The following is a 22,150-nucleotide window of genomic DNA, read 5'->3' as shown; positions in this document are numbered from 1 at the left end:
CAAGTTCCTATGTCAGATGTATCCATTGTGATTATTTTCTCCTCATCTGTGTCTCGCCTCTTCATTTCTTAATAGAGTCTAAGAGCAGAAGGTTTTAATTTTGATTCAATTCAGTTTGTTATATTTCTTTATTGGTGAGTGCATTTGTGTTTTGTCTAAAATCTTTGGCTAGTGTCAGCTATTTTTATTGTTTGTCTATCATGCACCACCATTAGAGTAGTCCTCAGTAGTAGTAGGGAGCTTATTTGCTTTGTGCCTTGATGTATCCTCAGTGCCTAATAGATTGCAGGGCACATGGTAGTTGCTCAGTAAGTAATTTTTGAATGAATGGTTTTGTTTCACAGACTAGAAAATTTTGTTTATGCCTTGTTCCCTTCGTCTCTATGTCTCTCATATGATTAACTCCTTGGTTCTCCAATCCTGCTACTAACTCTTTAGTCCTAGCCCTTTTATTTTTGTATTGGAACTGCAGTACCAGTCCTTTTCTGTTATAAACCATTTCCACACAAACCACTCTCCTGCTGAAGAACTTTTTAAAGGTCTATTATCAATGCTAAGATGGGACTTGGAAACTTAATATTTATCTTTTTCCCTTTTTATCCTTATTTTCCATAGTTTAGACCTTTGTTTATTCTTTCCCTTCCTGAAATACTATTTCTGTCCCTTGTGTCAAAGTAAATCCCATGTCTTCTTTTTATTTTTTTTATCATTATTTGAGTGGAGGTTTATAAGCTCCCACTTCCTCTTAAACCCCCCCCCTTTTTTTTTTTTTTTTTTTTTTTTGCCTGACTTGGATGTATTTTTAGCCCCTCTGGAGCTAAGAATTCATGCATTGTTTGGAAAAATTTTATATGGGGTGATGCTTTTTAGTTGATTACTCCTTGTTTTCTTGACTGAATTTGATGGTGCCACTAAATGTGAAAGCAGTACCTTTCTATCAGTTTTTATTGAGCTATATTGGTTACATCCAATGTACAGTATCCTTTTAGTAGCTATAAACTGACCATGCTCTATTGGCATTAAATAAAGTTTTCGAGGTTTATCTTCCCCCCCCCATACAGTAAGTTCTCAAGTAGTATTTTTGATGACTGTACAGTTTGTTTGGGTATGCCTATAAAATATTTGATAGCAACATAACAAAATATGGTACCCAACTGATTTCTGGACAATTAAGGTGTACCTAACTCTTTTGCTGTATATAAATTGTCATGCCAGTTGCACACATTATTTTGTGCTGGTTTAAGTGTGATTGCTAGGTCAAAAGCATCTGTGATTTTGGTAGATATTGCTAGCATTTCTTTACGATTGCATTCAGCATGCTTGTTTCCCACAGCCTTGTCAATGGTGTATTGTCAAGTGATTAGATATTTGTCATTTTGATAGGCAAGAAATGGAATATGAATTAGTTTTAATTTGCATTTCTCCCATAATGAGTGTGATTGGGTATCTTTTCCTATGTTTAAAAACCATTTGGATTTCTTTATCTGAGACTATTCATCCTTGGCCCGTTTTTCTACAGTTGCTGATCTTTTCCTTCTCTATTCCTAGATATTTTTTATTATTTATTAAAGAGATTAGCTCTTAGACTGTGATAGGAGTGGTAAATGGTGTTTTTTTCCAATTTTACATTTGACTTTATACTTTGCCGATAGCACTTTTGCTATAGAGAAATTTTTTTAAATCATCATTTACATTTGTCAATCTGTCTTGTTTTTGCTTCTGAATTTTGAGTTATAGTTAGAAAGGCAGAAACAGCAGTTTCTGAGTAGACTGGGATATCCTTAGGTACTAGGAGCAACAGCTATATAAATTGTACAACTTGGTATGAGGGTGGGGCCATTGGAGCATTTTCAATACAATAGTATGCAGATGTATTTTATAGAATAGTCTCTAAAACCAGTCTCTGTTTTTATGAATCAAAGGTCATTTCTTACATGAAGAAAGTGTGGAAAGGGCTTTTGGCCATTTGTTTGAATCTGCACCAATAACAGACACATACTTGATTTGATTATTGTTTGGGAAGAAACCTTTTTCTCTATTCTTCCGTCCCCAGAGAAGCAGCAGAATGAATATTTGAAAGTTGTGAATATGTCTCTGGTCATAAATAGTTTGATACTCAATTTTTTCCAATTCAGTGCCTTTAAAAGCAAAATATCAGTAATTAAAATTTTTAAATGTGAATATTGCTATAGATTTGAGCATACTATAGCAATAAGTACATAAATGTTGTGACAGACAAGTAGTAGTAGTATTAGTAGTAGTAACAATTTTTTATAAGCCTCAATTGTTAGGCAACATCAAAATGACTCTAGATGTATTGTTGAATAAGTTAACTCTAAAATACCTTTGTTAGGTGTGCTAGATGCTAATTATTTACTTTAAATATTTGAAATAAAGCTTTGTTTGCATATAGATATTAAACCTGTGCTTTTCCTTTAAGTAGATTTATGTAATTGCTTTGAAAATCATAATCAGCATTATCTATAAATTGTTATAGCACTAATCTTTTTATAAAAATAGCTGTTTAAAAATAACCTACATTACTATGATGCTATGCAGAGATAAAGTTTTTAAAAGCTTATGGAGTTACTTTGCTTAATTTACTTAATTTTAAAAATTAGGATTTTGCTTCTTGACTAATCTAGCAATTACAAGTTTAGTAGCTGATATTAGTTGGAGCAAAAATTGTGGGAAGTGGAAAACTGAGTTCAGCCTTTTCAGATTTAAATGTTTAATTGAAATTAAAAATTGTCAAAACATTTAAAGTCCTGGCTTATAAAGATTTCATTTAAAACATTTTCATGTTCGAAAGACTTGCAAAAGAGATTGAATTGTTATAGTCCAATTATTTTTTAGTTCTCTTTTCTACACGGAGGAGACCCCCCCCCCCCAAAAAAAAAGTTGGATGCTTTCCAAGAGCTCTATGTGTGTGCATAAGTTATAATCACTTGATTCGAGTCTAAGTTTTATTGGACAGGCTTGTCTGGTGGGCTAAAATACCCTCATCCTCTCCCAGATGATAACTGGCTTGTTTTTCTTCCCTTAAAAATACTAAGAATTTATTTTTTATTGCTATCTCAGACTTTGTTACATAGGCCACTTTGGCTCCACATGCGGCTGGCTTAAAGAAAGAATGAAATATGAAAAACTAAAAACAAAGAAGGGCATAAAAGAGAAGGTAAGGAAAGAAAGCCAAAGGTAAAAGAATAGGAGAATATTGAGAATTTTAAAAGGTGAAATAAATTCGAGGTAGTAATGAGAGATCAATATACAATGCTAACTGTTCTAAGAATCTCATTACCATCTTTGAAAATACTTGTTGAGGTTTAGAGAATAGGGTTTTTTTTTTTTTTAAAGGAAGAATTACAAAAATTGAGTTACTTTCATGATATGAGAATATTCAAGGCCAGTAGATCACTTTTGGGCAGCTCATGTTTGAGAAACTTATTTTTCATTGCAGTTACTTTAAATACACATATTAGAGAAATAATACTTCTATTGACTTTTTGGTGGTGTCTAAGCCTGGATTTTCAAGGCAGTTATCCTCATTTTATTGTAATAATAGAAGTTATGCATTTAAAAATAAATTGTTAAATTTGACAAAAGTGAAAGATAACCCGAATTACAAATTACATTATTCTGAGAGATAATTTTCTTCAGTTGAAACAATAACTTTTAAATAACTGATTTTTCCAAATTTATAATACAGTCATCTTAGAGGTATATAGAATTATTTTCAAAATTAATTTGTATTTATTTTAAAATAAATATTTTTAATTACTTAGGAAATATTACTTTAATTCTGATAGGAAAACTCTAAGGTATTTACATTATTTTAAAATATCTGATACAGTAGTAAATTCTTTGGAAAAGTATTAAGTGATTAAAGTTGTTTAGCTTGTTAATACTTTTTGCATTGCTACCACATAGTTAAAATTCACTAGGTATAACCAAGTAGTTACTGTAGTTGCTTGTCCTAACTAAATTGAAAATGCTTTAATCTAAGAAATATGACATTTTTTACTGTACGTGACACTGATACTTTTCAAATCTGGTTTCAAACAAAAGTGCATGATGATTTTTTAAAAAATGTTTTATTAGGAACAATTTTTTTTCTTTGTCTCTTCCTATTTTTGCGCATTCTATACTTAGAAAAATCATTTTGAGGAACTGGGTTTGTTACGTAATTTTATCACTATTACGTTGGAAATAAATTTAAGTGGTTTGGCTTATTTTCAAAATTTCTTTTGTTGTGTGTATGCATAGATCAAAACCATTGAAAGGCAGTGCTCTATGTCCCCACCTTGTGTCTTTCAGAGGAGTAGAGAAAACAAGGCTATTCCAGCACTGTCAGATCAGTCACAGTCGATCATGGTTGGTTTGACTTGATTTTGGGATGTGCTGTAACTTATTTTAAAATGAATATTTAATTTTTACTCTGAATTTTAAAACTGTACAGTTGAAAGAACTTTTAAATTATTAATATGAATGGTCATATCATGAGTAGAATGGAAGTTAGGTGACTGTTTTCCTAAATCCCACTTACTTGGTTTGTAATCTTGAATGCTATGGATGGGAATATTAAACATTTCACTATTTGAGAACAGTAACAATGTGGTATCTTTACTTTGTGTGCTTTGGATTCTATGTACTCAAATTCTAAGTCTCTCATACCTATAAAATTGAGCTCTGCTGTTTCCTGTTTATGATTATATGTATTGCTAGAAAAGCTTAACGAAACATAGTTTTGATGAGGGAAAACAAAAATATTTCACATTTGAAAATATAACATGCTAATAGTAAAAGACATTAAATAGTATCAGTCTTTTAAAGGTAGTTATAATTTTTTTGCTTGAAAATGAATTATTTGAGATTCGTTTAAAAGCCAAAATGAGAATAATTAACAACTATATTAACACATAGCACAGTGTAAGGCATATAGTGGGAGGCCAATAAATAGTTTTGGTTTGTATCTCTGTATCTTACTGACTGCATTCAGCAAGGGTGAAAACCTAATGTTTAAGGCATTGAGTTACATGATGTGGTATTGTTCTATTATTGACCATGATATGCTAGGTACAACTCATTTTTAACCTTTTTTTTTTATAAACTAGTTAAAATTTATTAAGAACAGAGTACATTTTTGTTACTGTGTATGTAAGTTTTTTCCCTCCTGCTAGGAACATTCGTTTATTATCGAAGAAGGGTGTTTACAGACGTTACTGTTTTCTGTGTATTATTTTATCATATATACAGACTTTGTTTTGTGAACTGTTACATAAAAGTTATTTGGGCAATAAATATTATTTAATTTGATCACTTACTTAATCTTTGAAAGCTTTTGTTTTGGCAAATAAGATCTCCAATACAAACCATTAAGTCTCCTGGGATTGATTTGTTACAGATAGAGAGAATATATACTTTAAATGCTGCTGTATTTAAATTATTATATTTTTAAGGTGCACATATCTTTACACTAAATTATACAGTTCCATTTGATTGGCAGGTGAAATTCTATATAGTTCTTGGAGACATTTAGTCATATTTTTTAAGATAATGTTTTTAATGTAACTTATGTACATATTTGTGTTCTTTTTCATGAATTTGAAATATTAAGATGTTTGGAAATGCTTTCTTATGTGTTTAAGGTGGATAGACCTTCATTATAACATATTTTCAATTTTATAACATAGTATTTATTTTCTTTAGCGGGTTATTACTTTTGAGAAAAATTAATGTCACCACTAAAAGTACTCTTTGTATTAGATTTTGAAAAGTTATGACCAAGGTTTTGGATGTATTAATTTTTGGAAAACTGATATATCAATGTATGCTTTAAAAAATGTTATAAAAATTAACATTTAGTGGTGCATCTATCTATTCCATGTAATGAATATGAATGGGATTTGAGAGTGGCATACATCTAAATATGCTTTGAAATTATTATTATAATAAAATATTAATAATAAAAGAAAATATGATGGATAAATACCTAAATAATTAATTTTTTAAAAAGCTAAAGTGGAGAAAATTATATAGGCTCAGTGTTAAAACTGGTATTTTGTAGTAACTAATTGAGTTTACAGTAACTAACAAAGTTTCTAGTAGTTTAAGTATTTTATGTGAATAAATATTTACTGATTTCTAAACTACCAACAATATAATTCTTTTACATACCGTTAATGATTTATTCTAGTTTTATAGTATTTAATTAATAACTTTTTTATTATAATTAGAATAGTATGCTGTTTAAAAATAATTACCTGATTGAAAAGTTGAAAACTATAGTGAATCTAGTCTAATAATGAACAAATATTATTGCACACAAGAAATACATATTAAAAAATGTCCCTGACTTGATATTTTAATGTTAAAAAGTTTATTGTTTATATTCAATAAACCACTGTAATTTACATCTATAAACTTTTGAGTTTCTGCTATATGAACAGTTCCGTACAATAATGGGTCACATTGTGTTTTGAATGATAAGACTTTTTTAATCATGTGTTAAGTGTTTTTAAGGTTTAATTTATATTCTAGAACAGAATTTATTTATTGTTGTAGGAGTTATGTAATAAGATATTAAAATTAAAATTGATATTGCCATACAGAGATGGTTTACATTTCAAATATAGTTCTTCTATTGTAGCAGTCTTTTTCAAACATACTTGTCTTGCAAGATATTTTAATAACACTATGTCATCAGTTGTTCCCCCTTGAATGTTTTAGAGGGCCAGGTAAACAAGGATAAATTTCACTGAAGGTTTTAATCTTTCATAAGGGTATAATTTCATTGGGTTCATAATATATCATTTTTTTCATGGGTCATAACATATCATGTTCAGGATAGATCTTTGTAGACCTCATTGAAAGAGGTTTCATTACTGAAGGCCCTTCTTAAATAGATGTCATGAGATGGGCTTATTACAAAAGTGTGTGTGCTTACAAGGCAGCATTATAGTCAGACTTCAGTTATGTTTTGTATCTATTTCGGGACTTTTAAAAATGAAGGCTATTTAATTTACGGCGTTCATTCTATGTATATTAAAGATAAATGTTCCTTAGTATTACCTATTGTGAATTATTTTATAGATTTCCAACATGTTCATTTTTAACTCTAAATATTTAAAACATTTGGAAAATATTTCTATTCTAAGTGAACTACTAAATGATGTAGCTTATCAAGCATACTTTACATTATTGTGTTTGGGGTTTAGATTTTTAAGTGACTGCCTATGGTGCTAAAGTTAAATGGTATAAAGTTGATGCTTTGTTGCTTAAAGGGTATTTTTTGGTTTTGATAAATTAATGTTCTTGGAAGAAGTTAAAATCTCTTGATTGTATTATAATTGGAAGAAAAATAGTGAAAGAAAAATATTACTAGATCTACTTAAAATTATGCATGTTTGGGGTAATTTGTAGTGGGTTATTTCAATTTATTGATGTAATAAAAATAATTTGAAATATAGTAAATTGGTTTGAAATGATTTATTGACCACAGTATTACTAAAACTGCACATAAATTACATATTTTCACCTCACTATATACACAATTTTAAGTTATAAATGAGAGAATTATCTATGTATGTCCTTCTAAGATATTTCTGTTTTTAATAAACCCAGATAAAGCAAAACTGAGAAAGGGTCACTCAAACTAATTAACTGTCTTTCTTTTTCTCTAGATCTTAATAGATCTAGGTAAATTCTAAGAAGATAAATGAGAATTTCTTTCACATATATGCATTTATTATCTTTTTATCTCAAGAATAAAGTGACTTAATTAATGTTATTTTCCTATGTTTTGATTAATTTTTTCCTTTCTAATGAGCTCTATTTCTGCATTCATGTGTAATATGCCATTTTTGATTGATTTATAGAGACAATTCTCAGTGAACGTAATGATGATGTGGCATTTTTTGATTATCTTTACTGTTCATAAAACTGTAAATAAAGATGGGAAAAGTTTTAAAAAATGACAATGATCTTAAATTTAATATTAAAATAGTTTAGAGTGACTTGTTATCTTGGTATTATGACATCTGTCTTATTTTATATACAAAGTTATTATTAGGCTAAAACAAGATTATAGAATTGAAAGTACTTTAAAAGTATAAAATGTTGTACAAATATAGGGGCGTATTATTATTATTTTGTAAGACCACATTGATTTGTTTCCTTCTTTTCACAATAATGGAATGAAATGAAACATATATTATGACTCTTTTAAGTAGTGACTTCATACACTTTGAATGTTCAGTTTTATTCTGGTTCTTTTTTTTTGAGACCTAATTTTGAGGTCGTATAAACAGACCATTTAACTTTCCAAACTTGTATTTATATCAATTAAATTTTGTAATATAGAAGAAATATCCAGGCTAAACCTAGAATTTAGGATTATAGTATATAATATCAATATGGTATTTAGAACCCATAATAGTGGAATGTTAAATTGTAAATTATTTCCCTTATGTGCTTGTTTTCTAAACTCACTTCTGGAGAAATCTGAGGAATTTGATGTTTCAGGCTGAATTATTTTTCTGTTATAAATCTAGACTTTGTAAACATAAGTAAAAAATTTCATGGAGTCCATGATTATTTTTTATTGTGATTTGTGTGAGAGTTTACAGAGTAAATTCATTTTCATACGGTAGTTTGTACGCATTTTGTGATTTGATTGTGATTCCTGTAATGTAACAGCTCTTTACACTTCCTCTTTGTGGTTACCTTTTTCCTGTGTTGTTCTTTCCTGTACATTCCTGCCCTGTACAAATACTGCCCTTCTGGTCTCACATGGTTGATTGTTATAAGGAGTGTACCTACCTGGTGTAAATGTTCACCTTGTATGCCTGTCTGCTGTTTGGCTGCAAACCATTGGAGTGAGTTCAATTCCAGGCCTGACGGGTGACTAGAATAAAGGCCATGATTATTTTTAAAAGTGCATTTGAGTTGATGGTTTTTTGTTTGTTTGTTTTTGGCAATTTGGGAGAAAATATATTTGGAAGAATATGAAAAAATGTTAACATTTAACTGTTGGTGGTATTAAACAAAATGTTTTAAGTATGGTCTTTTCTGATTTCTTTTCAGTTGGATATTTCTTTTTCATTTTGAAATCATTTTAAAGCAAAAGTGTTACAAGAATAGTACAAAATACCACTGTTTACCCTTTACTCAAATTTATTAATTTTTAACATTTTGGCACCAAGTATGATATTTCCCATCATCTTCTATTTTGATTGTGAAAGTATATATTTTTCTTTATGGTAACTTTATATCATTAAGGATTTTTAGATATCTTTTATCATATTCTCCATCTTTGCTATAGAAATCTTTTATTATATGGAAAAATAAAGTGAATACTATAATAATTTGAGTAACAGCTATGGTGGCATAGTACCTAAGGCATTTGACTGCTAACCAGAAGGCTGGTGGTTCAAACCCACTAGCCACTCCTCAGAAGGAAGACTGGGCAATCTACTTCTGTAGTGGATAATACCTCGGAAACCTAGAGCGGGGTCTCTATGAGTCAGATCCGACTCAACGGCAGTGAGTTTGGTTTTTGGTTTTATAATAATTGGATGTTCAAAATATGTTTCAGAATTACTCTGGGACTGTGAATAATAAGCATTAAATAATTGCAATGTGTACAGAGTAGTAAATGGTGATATTTACTACTTTTATATATGTAGTATTCATTTTCATTGAGGGGGGATGGATGAAATGATAACCCTTATTTTAGTAGTGAGTTGAAGAACAATAGAAATATATAGTAACACACATATATATTTGAGAGACAATTTCCCAACCTGATTCTAATTTATAATTTAATCATTTTGCTACTATCCTACTCTTACTGAAATGTAAAATGACTGGAATAGTTTAGTATAGATATTAAAAGATATATTTTGCAGTTGTTAGCTTGCTATAAAAGAATGACAGAACTAGGTCTGTCTGTTTTAATTCCATCCTTACTACCACAGTGATGGACTTCTCTGTGTCAGGAGAGAGTCAAAATTAAATGGCCTTAAGCCTTTGGTTTTTGAAGATACTAGTCCTGTCATTTTCAAAATGAAGTATCACCTCCCAAAGGATGTATATCCAGCCCAGATGCCCAAGGCTGGGCATAAATGAAAGTAGTAGGAAGGACTTATTCCAGAGTAGTTGTGCTCCCAGATACTTCTCTGAATAGAAGGGCCTATATGTAGACACATGGTTTGGATCAGTTTATTATTGGAAGGGTCATTCATTAGGTAGAAGGTTGGACTAAATGAGTTCTTTTTTTTTTTTTTATTTAACAATTTGGAGTTAAATAATTTATGTGTCATCTCTTTTTATACTCCTCCTATCTACTCAATGAATAAGAAGTGAAAACCAATCAAAAGTCAAAGTTGGAAGGAGAAATAAGAACAGCATGAGCATTGGACTGTGTCTGAAATGTTTTCCTTTATTTAAAACTATGACAAATTATTAAATGAAGTTTGTAACTGATTAAATTTAAATTCAGGTTTTACTTTACATGAATAACTTGGTTCTTATATTGAAGCCAGAAGTCAAAAGCTCAACCATCTCCAACGTTAGCTTATTATGGTGAAATTGAAGAATATCTTTTAACTCACAGCATAATTACACTGATTTAGAAATTGCCAGTATTGAAGTATTTAAATTACAGGGTCCTGAAAAAAGGAATTTATATTTGTGACTATTGACCTTCACATACTAGTGGAGTAAGAAACATCCCTTTGTGTTTCCTCAGAGTAGTGAAAATTTTATATAGCTGTATTTATAAGAGGAGGAAAAATTTCATTGTAATTTTGAAGTAAGAAATTCAGAACTAAAATAGCATACTTTTTTCCCTTAAGTGTTCAGAGGTTCTTCAACTGAAATTGGTGTTTAGAAAAGTTAGTTTCTTTGCTCACAGTTTGGAATTTGGGCAGTATCATAACGTGTGAATGCTTAAGTAGGAGATATGTGTGAAATTACTCTGATTCCACTGCTGGAGCTGCCTTCCAGCAATGGCTTGGACTGCTACAATCTGGCAGTCTGCTACCAAGGATATGTAAGTTTAGAAAAAGGAGATCCACTTTTTTTTTTTTTTTTTAATAAGAAGAAAGAAATTGCTTTTCTAAATGGAAATGTTGCTATACCAGCTCTAGTTGCATCAAAAGTATATGAGTAGTTCATACCATACAAATGAAGGAGCTCTGGTAGCATGGTGCCTAAAGCACTTGACTGCTAACCAGAAGGCTGGCAGTTCAAATCCACCAGCCACTCCTTGGAAGGAAGGTTGGGGCAATCTACTTCCGTAGTGATACTGCTTTGGCAACCCAAGGAGGGGTCGCTATGAGTTGGGTCTGACTTGATGGCACATAACAACAACAGGTGTGTTTTATATATTGGGTCACTAATGTAGTCTACACTGGCGGTTCACACCCACCAGCCACTCCTCGGAAGGAAGGTTGGGCAATCCTACTTCTGTAGTGATACTGCCTCGGAAACCCAAGGAGGGGTCGCTATGAGTCGGGGCCGATTCGATGGCACATAACAACAACAACAATGTAGTCTACAATATCCTTTTATATGAATTATAACATTTATGGTATTATATGACTTGTTGTTAGGTGCCATTGAGTCAGTTCAATTCATAGTGACCCTATGTACAACAGACTGAAATACTGCTTAGTCCTGCACCATCCTCACAATCGTTAATATCTTTGAGACCATTGTAGCCATTGATTGAGTCAATCTATCTTTTTAAGGATCTTCCTCTTTTTTGCTGACCTTCTACGTTACCAAGCATCATGTCCTTGTTCAGGTCCCTCCTGATAACGTGCAAAATATGTGATATGAAGTCTTACCATCCTCACTTCTAAGGAGCATTCTGGGTATACTTCTTCTCAGACAAATTTGTTTATTCTTCTGGCACTCTATGATATGTTCAGTGTTTTTCACCAACACCATAATTCAAAGGCACCAGCTCTTTTTCAGTCTTCCTTATTTGTTGTCCAGCTTTCACATGCATATGAGGTGATTGAAAATACCATGGCTTGGGTCAGTACACTTCAGTCCTCAAAATGACATCTTTGCTTTTTGACACTTTTTGAAAAGGTCTTTTGCAGTAGTTTTGCCCAGTATAATATGTTATTTAATTTCTTGACTGCTGCTGCCATGGGTGTTGACTGTGGATTCAAGTAAAATAAAATCCTTGATGATTCATTTGTCATGGTATTGCTTATTGATCCAGTTGTTAAGATTTTTGTTTTCTTTATATTGAGGTATTGAGACCTAGTCCCCCTTTATAACCACGTTTCTATGGAAAAATGTCTTCAGAGCACCAGTTTAGCATATCCCAAATCACATATTTCAATATTCTGATGGTAACTCCCAGTGACCTGGAAGGAAGTGTAGCAATGTGCTAGCTTGGGACACTTGTCAGGGTGGGAATCTGGATAACAGGTTTTCTAGTTTTGAAGCTAAAGGCATTGACTAGAAGACTCTTCTTTTTATAAATACCTAAAGAATACTCAACATGCCCTGGCACTGGGTGTTTATCTCCATCCTTATCTTCCATAGATTCGTTATTGGCCTCTTGTTATCAACTAGGGATCACTGGTGGCATAGTTCCTAAGGCATTTGACTGTTAACCAGAAGGTTGGCGGTTCAAACCCACCAGCCACTCCTTGGAAGAAGGTTGGGCAATTTACTTCCATAGTGATACCACCTTGGAAACACAAGGAGGGGTCGCTATGAGTCTGATTTGACTTGATCACAGTGATTAGATGTTATAGTATATTAATGACTAAAATAATCACAATATATTCACATTACTAGAATTGGCTGAAATCTTTATGGGAGCACATCACTAGGTCTTTTCTTCTGTAGAGCCACTGGGTAGGTTTGAACTGCTGGCCTTACTGATTTACAGTTGAGCACTTAACCATTGCATCATCAGGACTCCTTCAGTTTTAGGTAGATTTCTCTAAATTAGCTTTTGAAATAGTTTTAAAAATATCTAAGTTTAATGGAAAATAAAATTTTTAGCTAAGTAACTTTTTAGAATATTTCCAATTATATATATATTGTAACCAGAGCTACAATATATATTGGTATTTTTGAAGGTATATGGCTTAAATTATCAATTTCTGACATAATCTAAAAAATTAGGATATAGACAGTTCACAGGATCATTAGTGGAAACAGGGTGCACAAATTTAGAGCATGAGAGTTTTTTAAAAAATGATTTATTTAAAGTGAAAGCTTTTTCATTATAAAATAGACATATTTTGGTTAAGAAAAGAAACTGTTAGTGACTTGGTCATATATGAAGGGATCATGGTTAGTGCATAGAATAGTAAGTAATTGCTTTCTTCACTTCATTTCATTTTGCAGCTATTGAAAAAGACAGCCCACTCAGAGATCTCATATAATTCCTGAGATCTCACTATTATAAACTGTGATCTTGAGAAGTAAATCCTGTGCCAGGAAATGTTGGTTATGTTTAGGAAAAGCTTGAATTACACCCAAACAGATTTATTTAAAGATAGGTCTGTAAATGCACAGAAATTCACCTGCTTTTCATTAAAAAATAAATAAATAAATAAAACCTTAAATATTTAATTGATAGAATAATGCTTCACATTTTGATGGAAATACTCAGTTTTAGAAAATCATTTAGTAACTTTTAGCTATCTCTCATGCTTATTCTAAATGGGGTACTTTCATTGGAAGTACTAGATACAGAATATTTGTAGTCTCAAGTATAAGCAGGTGAGAGGTGAAGAATCTCTTTATTTCTTCATTTTGCTTTTTTAAATTACAAAATACATCCTCACTGAAGAAACCTTGAAAAACACAATAAAATACAAAGGGCAGATATCACAAATTTTCTATAACCCACTGCCCAAAGACCATCAATTACTATTTATACTTTAGTAAATATTGTCAATATTTTCTATGTAAATATAATTTATATTTTACAACAATAGCTTATGCTTTACCTATGGTTTCACTTAATATATCTTGAACATTTTTTTATGATGAGAAATAATTTACTAGAACATTAGTTCCTTCATGCCTGGAAAGTGTGTATATATCATGGTTTGTTTGGTGGTATTTCTGTTTTTGCTATTTATGTTATACTTTAATGAACATCTTTATATATCTTGATAGGTGTTTTGATTATTCTTTTCTTGGAAGTATGAAAATAGCCTCCCTCTCTGATTATAAAAGTATAGTCTGATTGATCCTTAAATAGTACAGAAGGATATTTTTTAAAGCGTAAATACAGTCTACTATTAATATTAACAATTTGGTTCATCTCATTTCAGATTTATGACTGCATATAAGCACATATACAAATGTATTTGTTTTAACATAAAAATTGGTTCATCTAATTACTGTTTTGCATTATGCTTTTGTAACTCTTACATGCATTATTTTATATCAATAAACACAGATTTACATTATTTTTAAAAGCTACTTTGTATTCTGTTGTATTGAGGTACCACATTCTATGTAACCTATTATTTATTCTTGTACTTCTTTTAGGTTATTTCTAATATACAGTATTACAAACATCACTGTGATCATTCTCTTTTGTTAGATTCCCCCCCAACTCTAGAATCATTTCCTGGGAATAAATTGTTACCAGTGAAATTTTGGGTCATATATGGTTTTAAAATTTTCTACTTGTTGGCAGATCATCCTTTAGAACGAATGGTTCTATCTATTTGTACTCTTCATCCACAGTGTTTGTGAGTATCCTTTTTGTCTCTGCCTACTGGTAGCGTAGTGCCTAAGGCACTTGACTGCTAACCAGAAGTTTGGCAGTTCAAACCCACCAGCCACTCCTCAGAAGGAAGGTTGGGCAGTCTACTTCCATAGTGATACAGCCTCAGAAACCCAAGGAGTGGTCGCTATGAGTCTTACCCAACTCCACGGCACATAACAATAGCAACAACGGTGGTAAACTTTATGTTATGCATTTAAAAATTTTAAGGAACAATTGAGCTTTTTTTAAAAATGATATTACCTGATGTATTTCCTTTTCAATGAAAATAGTTTTCTCATCTGGTAAAGGTAAAGGATGGCGGAAATGAAGGCAAAGGATAATCTCTTCTGAGTAGCAGCCTAATGTGTTAGAATACTCATTTAGATTCTCTTAGTAGTTAAGCCAGAAGGCTGGCAGTTCAAACCCACCAGCCAGTCCTCGGAAGGAAGATTGGGCAATCGACTTCCATAGTGATACCGCCTCTGAAACCCAAGGAGGGGTTGCTGTGAGTCGAGTCCAATTTGATGGCACGTAACAACGATAATAGTAGTTAAGCAGTTTTGTAGAGTAATTACATCAACAGGGAAACCCCTTTCTCAGTTTGAGTAATATCTCTACCACAATTTCCCTGAAGCAAAACCTGTTATGACTGTTGAATATACTAGCAGGAGTCAAGGTGATGTAGTGTGCTAAGGAGGGAGACCTAGTTTGAATTTCTGTTCTACCACTTACTGTTAGTATGTTCTTGGGCAAATTACTTAACCTCTCTGAAGCTCAGTATTTTTAATCTGTAAAATGGGAATAACATCTTTATCATAGGATTGCTACATTGAAATAATGTATATACAATAAGACTTGTGAAAGCTGGAACCTATAAGATGGAAACCTGTCAGAGAAGGAAAATGTAAATATTTTCCACTGGAGAGCTGTAGCAAAGTGGGCAGATCAAAGGCAGATAACAGTAGCCCCAGAAAAACAAGGTAGTCCTGTAAATTTCCAGCTCTCACAGGTTTCACTTAATACGCTTAGGACAATGGTTGCACATTCTAGGTCCTCAAGAAAACAAAAAAAACATTATTCTTATTTTTTAATATTACTTCTACCATCATTATTATTTTCACTATTGCAGTCAAACAATGTTCTTTCTCATTTCTAAATTTTAGTTGATAAAAAAGTTGAAAGAAAAAAGCAAGATAGTGAGAAACAGCAGCAGTAGAATTTTCTTTCATCAGGGAGAAGAGGAGAAAATGGGGCAAAGTTGAAATTTCTGTCAGTTTATAGACAAAAACAGAATGAAGAACCTGAATCTCTAAGGCAGTGATAATTGATTACCTATATGCAAGGAATTTTGCAGACAATACATAGTATCTTATTACTTTATTTTTCTGTTCATGCCATTTAATGGAATTGTTATTTTGTAAACTACACACATGCATAGATATAAGTTACAACACACTTTGGATATTATTATAAAACTTGTGACCGTCAGCCTTTTGCTTATCCCTTGATATTTGAAAACATCTTAAAAGAATCAATTTCTGATTACAGTGAAGATACCTTCATAGACCAAGATGGTTAAGCACTCAGCTGCTAACCGAAAGATCAACGGTTCAAACTCACCAGCTGCTCTGGGGAGAAAGATGTAGCAATTTGCTTTCATAAATACTACAGCCTTGGAAATGCAATGGAGAAGTTCTGTTCTGTCCTGTAGGGTCACTATGCATGGAATTGACTTGATGGCAGTGTTTTTTTTTTTTGTTGTTGTTGTTGTTGTTATGTAGGATATTTTGTCCAACTTTTTATCAGCATATCAGCAAAGTATTTCCATGTAAGAATCATCTATCAGCAAGTAGATATATAATTGCTAAATAGAACCAGAGGATGAGCTGGTGTGTAATAAAACAGAATTTTGCCAATACAAAACAATTAACACCTGAGAGTAGATAAGTAAAGGTCACTCATTTAAGTGTAAAGGTTTTTCTTTTTTTTCCTACCTTTCTAAAATATCTTTTTGAAGAGAATATATTACAATAATTCTTTTTGGTGGCAGAAGGTTATTACTAGAAATATCAGTCTGTGTTACGTACATAGTGATACACTCAGGGACAAGTGACATGTTTAGAGTTACTTGACCTCATACTAAATTGTTGTTGCTGTGTACCATCTAGTCGGATCCGACTCGTAGTGACCCCTCCTTGGGTTTCCAAGGCAGTATCACTACAGAAGTAGATTTCCCCATCTTCCTTCTGAGGAGTGGCTGGTGGGTTTGAACCGCCAGCTTTCTGGTTAGCAGTCAAGTGCCTTAGGCATTATGCTACCAGAGCTCCCTCATAGTAAATAGTCCTAAATTATTTCTCTTTGGGTTTCATGATGGCTGCCTAAATATACATATATAAATAAAATAAATAGAAAGTATAAGAATCAGTAAATGACAGGGACTGAGTAAAGTATAATTATCAAGATGCATTAAGATGAATAAACACATTTAATACTGTGGGGTAGTTATTAGTGTCAACATCTGTGGATAGCCTTAGATTTTTTTATATACTCAAAATTAACAATTGGAGAAGAGTGAATATAAAAAGTTCAAATTCCTTTTACACAAGACTGTCAAATTGCATGCAACTTAAAATACTATGACTTGACAGTCTGTGAACATGCTGATGGGACAGTGACAACCCTATCCCCCATACTGAGAATGATAAAATGTTTGGCAAACCACAGTAAAAAGAACCCTTCACTTTAGACAAGAGTTTGGCTGAATAATATGTTCAAAATTAAAACCAAACAAAAATCAAACCCACTGCCATTGAGTTGATTCTGACTCATAGTGACCCCCATTGGGTTTCCAAGGCAGTACATCTTTATGGAAGTAGTTTGCCCAGTCTTGCTTACAAGTGATATTAAAAGTGAACATTTGAACCCAGCACTCTTCTGAGTACTTGACATTTTTCAGTTAGTCTAATTCTCCCAACATTCCTATGAGGTAGAAATAATTGCTGTCTCCATTTTCCAGATGAGGTAACTAAAGCACAGTGAGATACCAGCTAGTGGGTTTCAAGGCCAGAATTTGAATTTGGACAGTATGACTTCAAATTCCATGTTCTTATCCACTGTTCTGAACTATCTCTCTTATAGGCAATTGTTGAACACAGTTTTAGACCAAAACACAGCAAAATGTGTACTTTAAGACCTATATCCTTTAATAATTTATATCAAATGCATAATCACCAGTCATTCTTTTTTCATTCATTTCACAGTAGTGACCTACTTGATGTACTTGTTATTTGCTGTCGAGTTGGACCCAACTCATAGCGACCCCTCCTTGGGCTGCTGAGGCAGTATCACTATGGAAGTAGATTGCCCAACCTTCCTTCCGAGGAGTGGCTGATTTTTCCTGTATATCTAAATGCTTACAAAATAACAATAATAAATAAATATACAAGAAAATGTATTAAAAATTACTGTCAAGTAACAGAATCATCTTAAAACACTCAAATATATGTATCCTCAAGTCTAGGTAAATATTTATGGATAGGATTTAAAAATCCGTTGCAACTTTCCTTGAATTGAGGATTTGTTTTACAGTACTATAATAGTACCCTAGATTAGTGTTATTATGCAGGTCACACCTCCAATCAATAATGGGCTTTGATACAAATGTATTAAATTCAAAATGGCATTTTTTAAAAAAGGAATGACAGCTGTACAGCAGATGTAGTATATAAGGGTAAATAGTGTTTAATGAAACTTTAGTTTCAGAGTTGGATGGATACACAAATGGATGTTTATTTCTTTTTATGGAATCTAGAAACAGTCTGAAAAGTACACCTAACAATTGCTTGAGTTTTATTTTTATTATTTTTTTTTAGCCTGCTAAATAATTCTCTTGCTATCTTCTTTTTAGGTATAAACCTTTACTTTCAGTTCAAATGAAGCATGCAGGAAACTGAATTGGACTGAACTCATAATTTTACCTACCGTTTCTCTCAAACCCAGAGCTCTGGTGGCACAGTGGTTAAGGCATTCAGCTGGTGACCTAAAGGTCAATGGTTCAAACCTGCCAGCTGCTCCACAGGGGGGAATGTGGCAGTCTGCTTCTGTAAAGATTTACAGTCTTGGAAACTCCAAGGAGCAGTTCTACTCTGTCCTGTAGGGTCACTTAGTAGTCAGAATTGACTCACTGGCAGTGGGTTTGGTTTTCTGGTTCTCACAAACCTATTTTTCTTCTGTGTTTCTATTCTTGGATAAAATCTTTCAGTGGTTTTTCCTCTATACTGCTTACCATGGTTGGTAACACCCCTCTTGGCCTGACTTTTCCTTTGTAAGCCTCTTACCATGCCTTAGAATTGCATTCTGCCTTAGCTGAATCCACTTAGTGTTTTCTGAGCATGCCATCCACTTTTCCTGCTCAAAATTTTCGTTCTCTTTTTCACCAGGCTTATCATTTTTAAGACTGACTTATGACAGTTTTATGAAATAGGTCTTATTATCACCCCCCAATTTTTCAGGTAAGGAAATAGAAGAATAGAAAGTTTAGCTTTCCCAAGAGCCAATCAGATTCCATTCTTAGAAATTAGAAGTTAAGGAGACTAAATTAGTTCCTAATACAAATTGTTTTTGTAGATTTATAGTAGAGATCAGTTCCTAATGGAAAAATTTTATTGTAGATGTATTTGTAGAGAAGGACCAGGAAGAGGTACCCCTACCCACTAGGGGAGTGAAATAATTTTTATAGTAGAGCAACATATAAGGCTGATATGTGAGGAAACAGAAAAGAAACATTGACTGTGACAGGTAGAAACATATACACAGAGAAAAAGCTCTTTTGGTGCCTAGGCTTTTTCATTCTTGTGTCCTTTTCTCTGGAGATCATTTGAGTTGTTTTTTGTTTCTGGCAGACCAAAAGTCAAAACTAAAGCAAATGTGTGTATTTGTTTGTTTAACTAAACTTAAGTGGAGGAAATCTTGACTGAAATGTCATTATATTCCACAAGTTTGTTTATAAATTTTATAAACAGGAAACCCAGGCCACGCCCCACAAGGGGCGAAGTGGGAAGGCAGGGAGAGGACAGAAAAGGCAAAGGGGATAGGAATAGATCGAGGAGTCAACCGCAGGGAGCCAGGTAAGGGTGGTTGGAGGGGTTTCCAACAGCTAAGGGAGACAAACTTGTCTCTCGGTTTATCCTACTGTGATGACGTGTTGCTGTGAGTCTTGAGGCTGTGCCACTGGTGTTTCAAACCCAGTGGGGTGTGCATGGTGCACAGATATCTGCCCAGCTTGCAGACTGAGACTAGGAAGAAGGAGGAGGCCATCCACTTCTCAAAGAATTGGCCAGGGAAAACCTTATGAATAGCAGAGAAATACTGTCTGATACATTACTGCGCAAATTTATGAATAGTCCAAAAACATTGTCCAATACAGTGGAGGAAGATGAGTCACTTAGGTTAGAAAGCTCTCAAAATAGGACTGGGCAAGAGCTGCATTATCAGAGTAAAACCAACTTTACTTATATGGATAAGGTAAAGCTTTCGAGACCTTCATTTGCTGATGTGGCATCACTCAAATTGAGGAGAAACAGCGGCAAACATCCATTAATAATCGGAACACGAAATGTACAAAGTATGAATCTAGAAAAATTGGAAGTTGTAAGAAATGAAATGGAACGCATAAAGATTGATATCCTAGGCATTAGTGAGCTGAAATGGACTGGTTTTGGTCATTTTGAATTAGACAACCATATGATCTACTGTGCCGGGAATGACAGTTTAAAGAGGAATGGCGTGGTATTCATCATCACAAAGGATGTTTCAAGATCTGTCCTGAAGTACAATGCTGCCAGTGATAGGATAATATCCATACGTGTACAAAGAAGACTCGTTAATACAACTATTATTCAAATTTATGCCCCAACCACCAAAGCCAAAGATGAAGAAACTGAAGATTTTTATCAAATTCTGCTGTCTGAAATTGACCGAACTTGCAATCAAGATGTGTTCATTATCACTGGTGACTGGAATGTAAAAGTTGGAAACAAAGAAGAATCACCGGTAGTTGGAAAATTTGGCCTTAGTGAGAGAAATAATGCTGGAACTCACATGATAGAATTTTGCAAGACCAACGACTTACAAACACCTTTTTTCAACACAAATGGTAGCTGTACACGTGGACTTCACCAGATGCAACACACAGGAATCAGATTGACTACATATGTGGCAAGAGGCAGTGGAAAAGCTCAATATCTTCAGCCAAAACCAGGCCAGGAGCTGATTGTGGAACAGACCATCAACTGCTCATATGCAAGTTCAACCTGAAGTTACAGACAATTAAAACAAGTCCACGAGAGCCAAAATATAATCTAGAATATATTCCTCCTGAATTTAGAGACCATCTAAAGAATAGATTTGATGCATTGAACACCAGTGACTGGAAAACAGATGAATTGTGGGATGACATGAAGAGCATCATCCATGAAGAAAGCAAGAGGTCACTAAAAAGACGAGAAAAGAAGAGAAGACCAAAATGGATTACAGAAGAGACTCTGAAACTTGCCCATTAGTGAAGAGTAGCTAAAGCAAATAGAAGAAATGACAAGATAAAAGAATTGAACCAAAGATTTCAAAGAGCAGCTCGAGAAGACAAAGCCAATTACTATAATGAAATGTGCAAAGACCTGGAGTTAGAAAACCAAAAGGGAAGAATATGCTAGGCATTTTTCAAGCTGAAAGAATTGGAGAAAAAAATTTAAGCTTCGAGTTGCAACATTGAGAGATTCTAAGGGCAAAACACTGAATGATGCAGGGAACACCAAAAGAAGATGAAAAGAATACACAGAGTCACTGTACCAAAAAGAACTGGTCAATGTCCATCCATTTCAGGAGGTGGCATATGAGCTAGGACCAGTGGTACTGAAGGAGAAAGTCAAAGCTGCAATGAAGGAATTGGCGAAGAACAAGGCTCCAGGAATTGACGGAATACCCATTGAGATATTTCAACAAATGGATGCTGCACTGGAGGCACTCTTTCAGGTGCTGAGGAGCAAGGATGTCTCCTTGAGGACTAAGGTGCGCCTGACACAAGCCATGATATTTCCATTTGCCTCGTATGCATGTGAGAGCTGGACAGTGAATAAGGAAGACCGAAGAAGAGTTGATGCTTTTGAGTTGTGGTGCTGGTGACGAGTGTTGAAGGTACCATGGACTGCCAAAAGAACTAACGGGTATGCCTTGGAGGAAGCGCAGCCTAGATGCTCCTTGGAAGCGAGGATGGCCAGACTTCCTCTCACCTACTTTGGTCATGTTGTCAGAGGGTACTATTCCCTGGAGAAGGATGTCATGCTTGGTAAGGTGGAAGGTCGACAAAAGAGAGGAAGTCCTTTGATGAGA

General features: G+C 33.4%; 1 protein-coding gene across 1 annotated transcript in view; it reads left to right on the top strand.

Moving 5' to 3' along the window:
- Nucleotides 1-22,150, top strand: part of FBXL17 (F-box and leucine rich repeat protein 17) — an 846,026-nt gene that overhangs the window by 192,804 nt on the left and 631,072 nt on the right. The window lies entirely within an intron of this gene.

This window comes from Orycteropus afer, unplaced genomic scaffold (assembly GCF_000298275.1).
Source record: "Orycteropus afer afer isolate SDZICR_OR568_19922 unplaced genomic scaffold, OryAfe1.0 scaffold00350, whole genome shotgun sequence".
In the NCBI taxonomy this organism is placed as follows: Eukaryota; Metazoa; Chordata; class Mammalia; order Tubulidentata; family Orycteropodidae; genus Orycteropus; species Orycteropus afer.
Note: the sequence above shows the minus strand (reverse complement) of the source record. Positions and strands in the feature narration are given on the sequence as shown.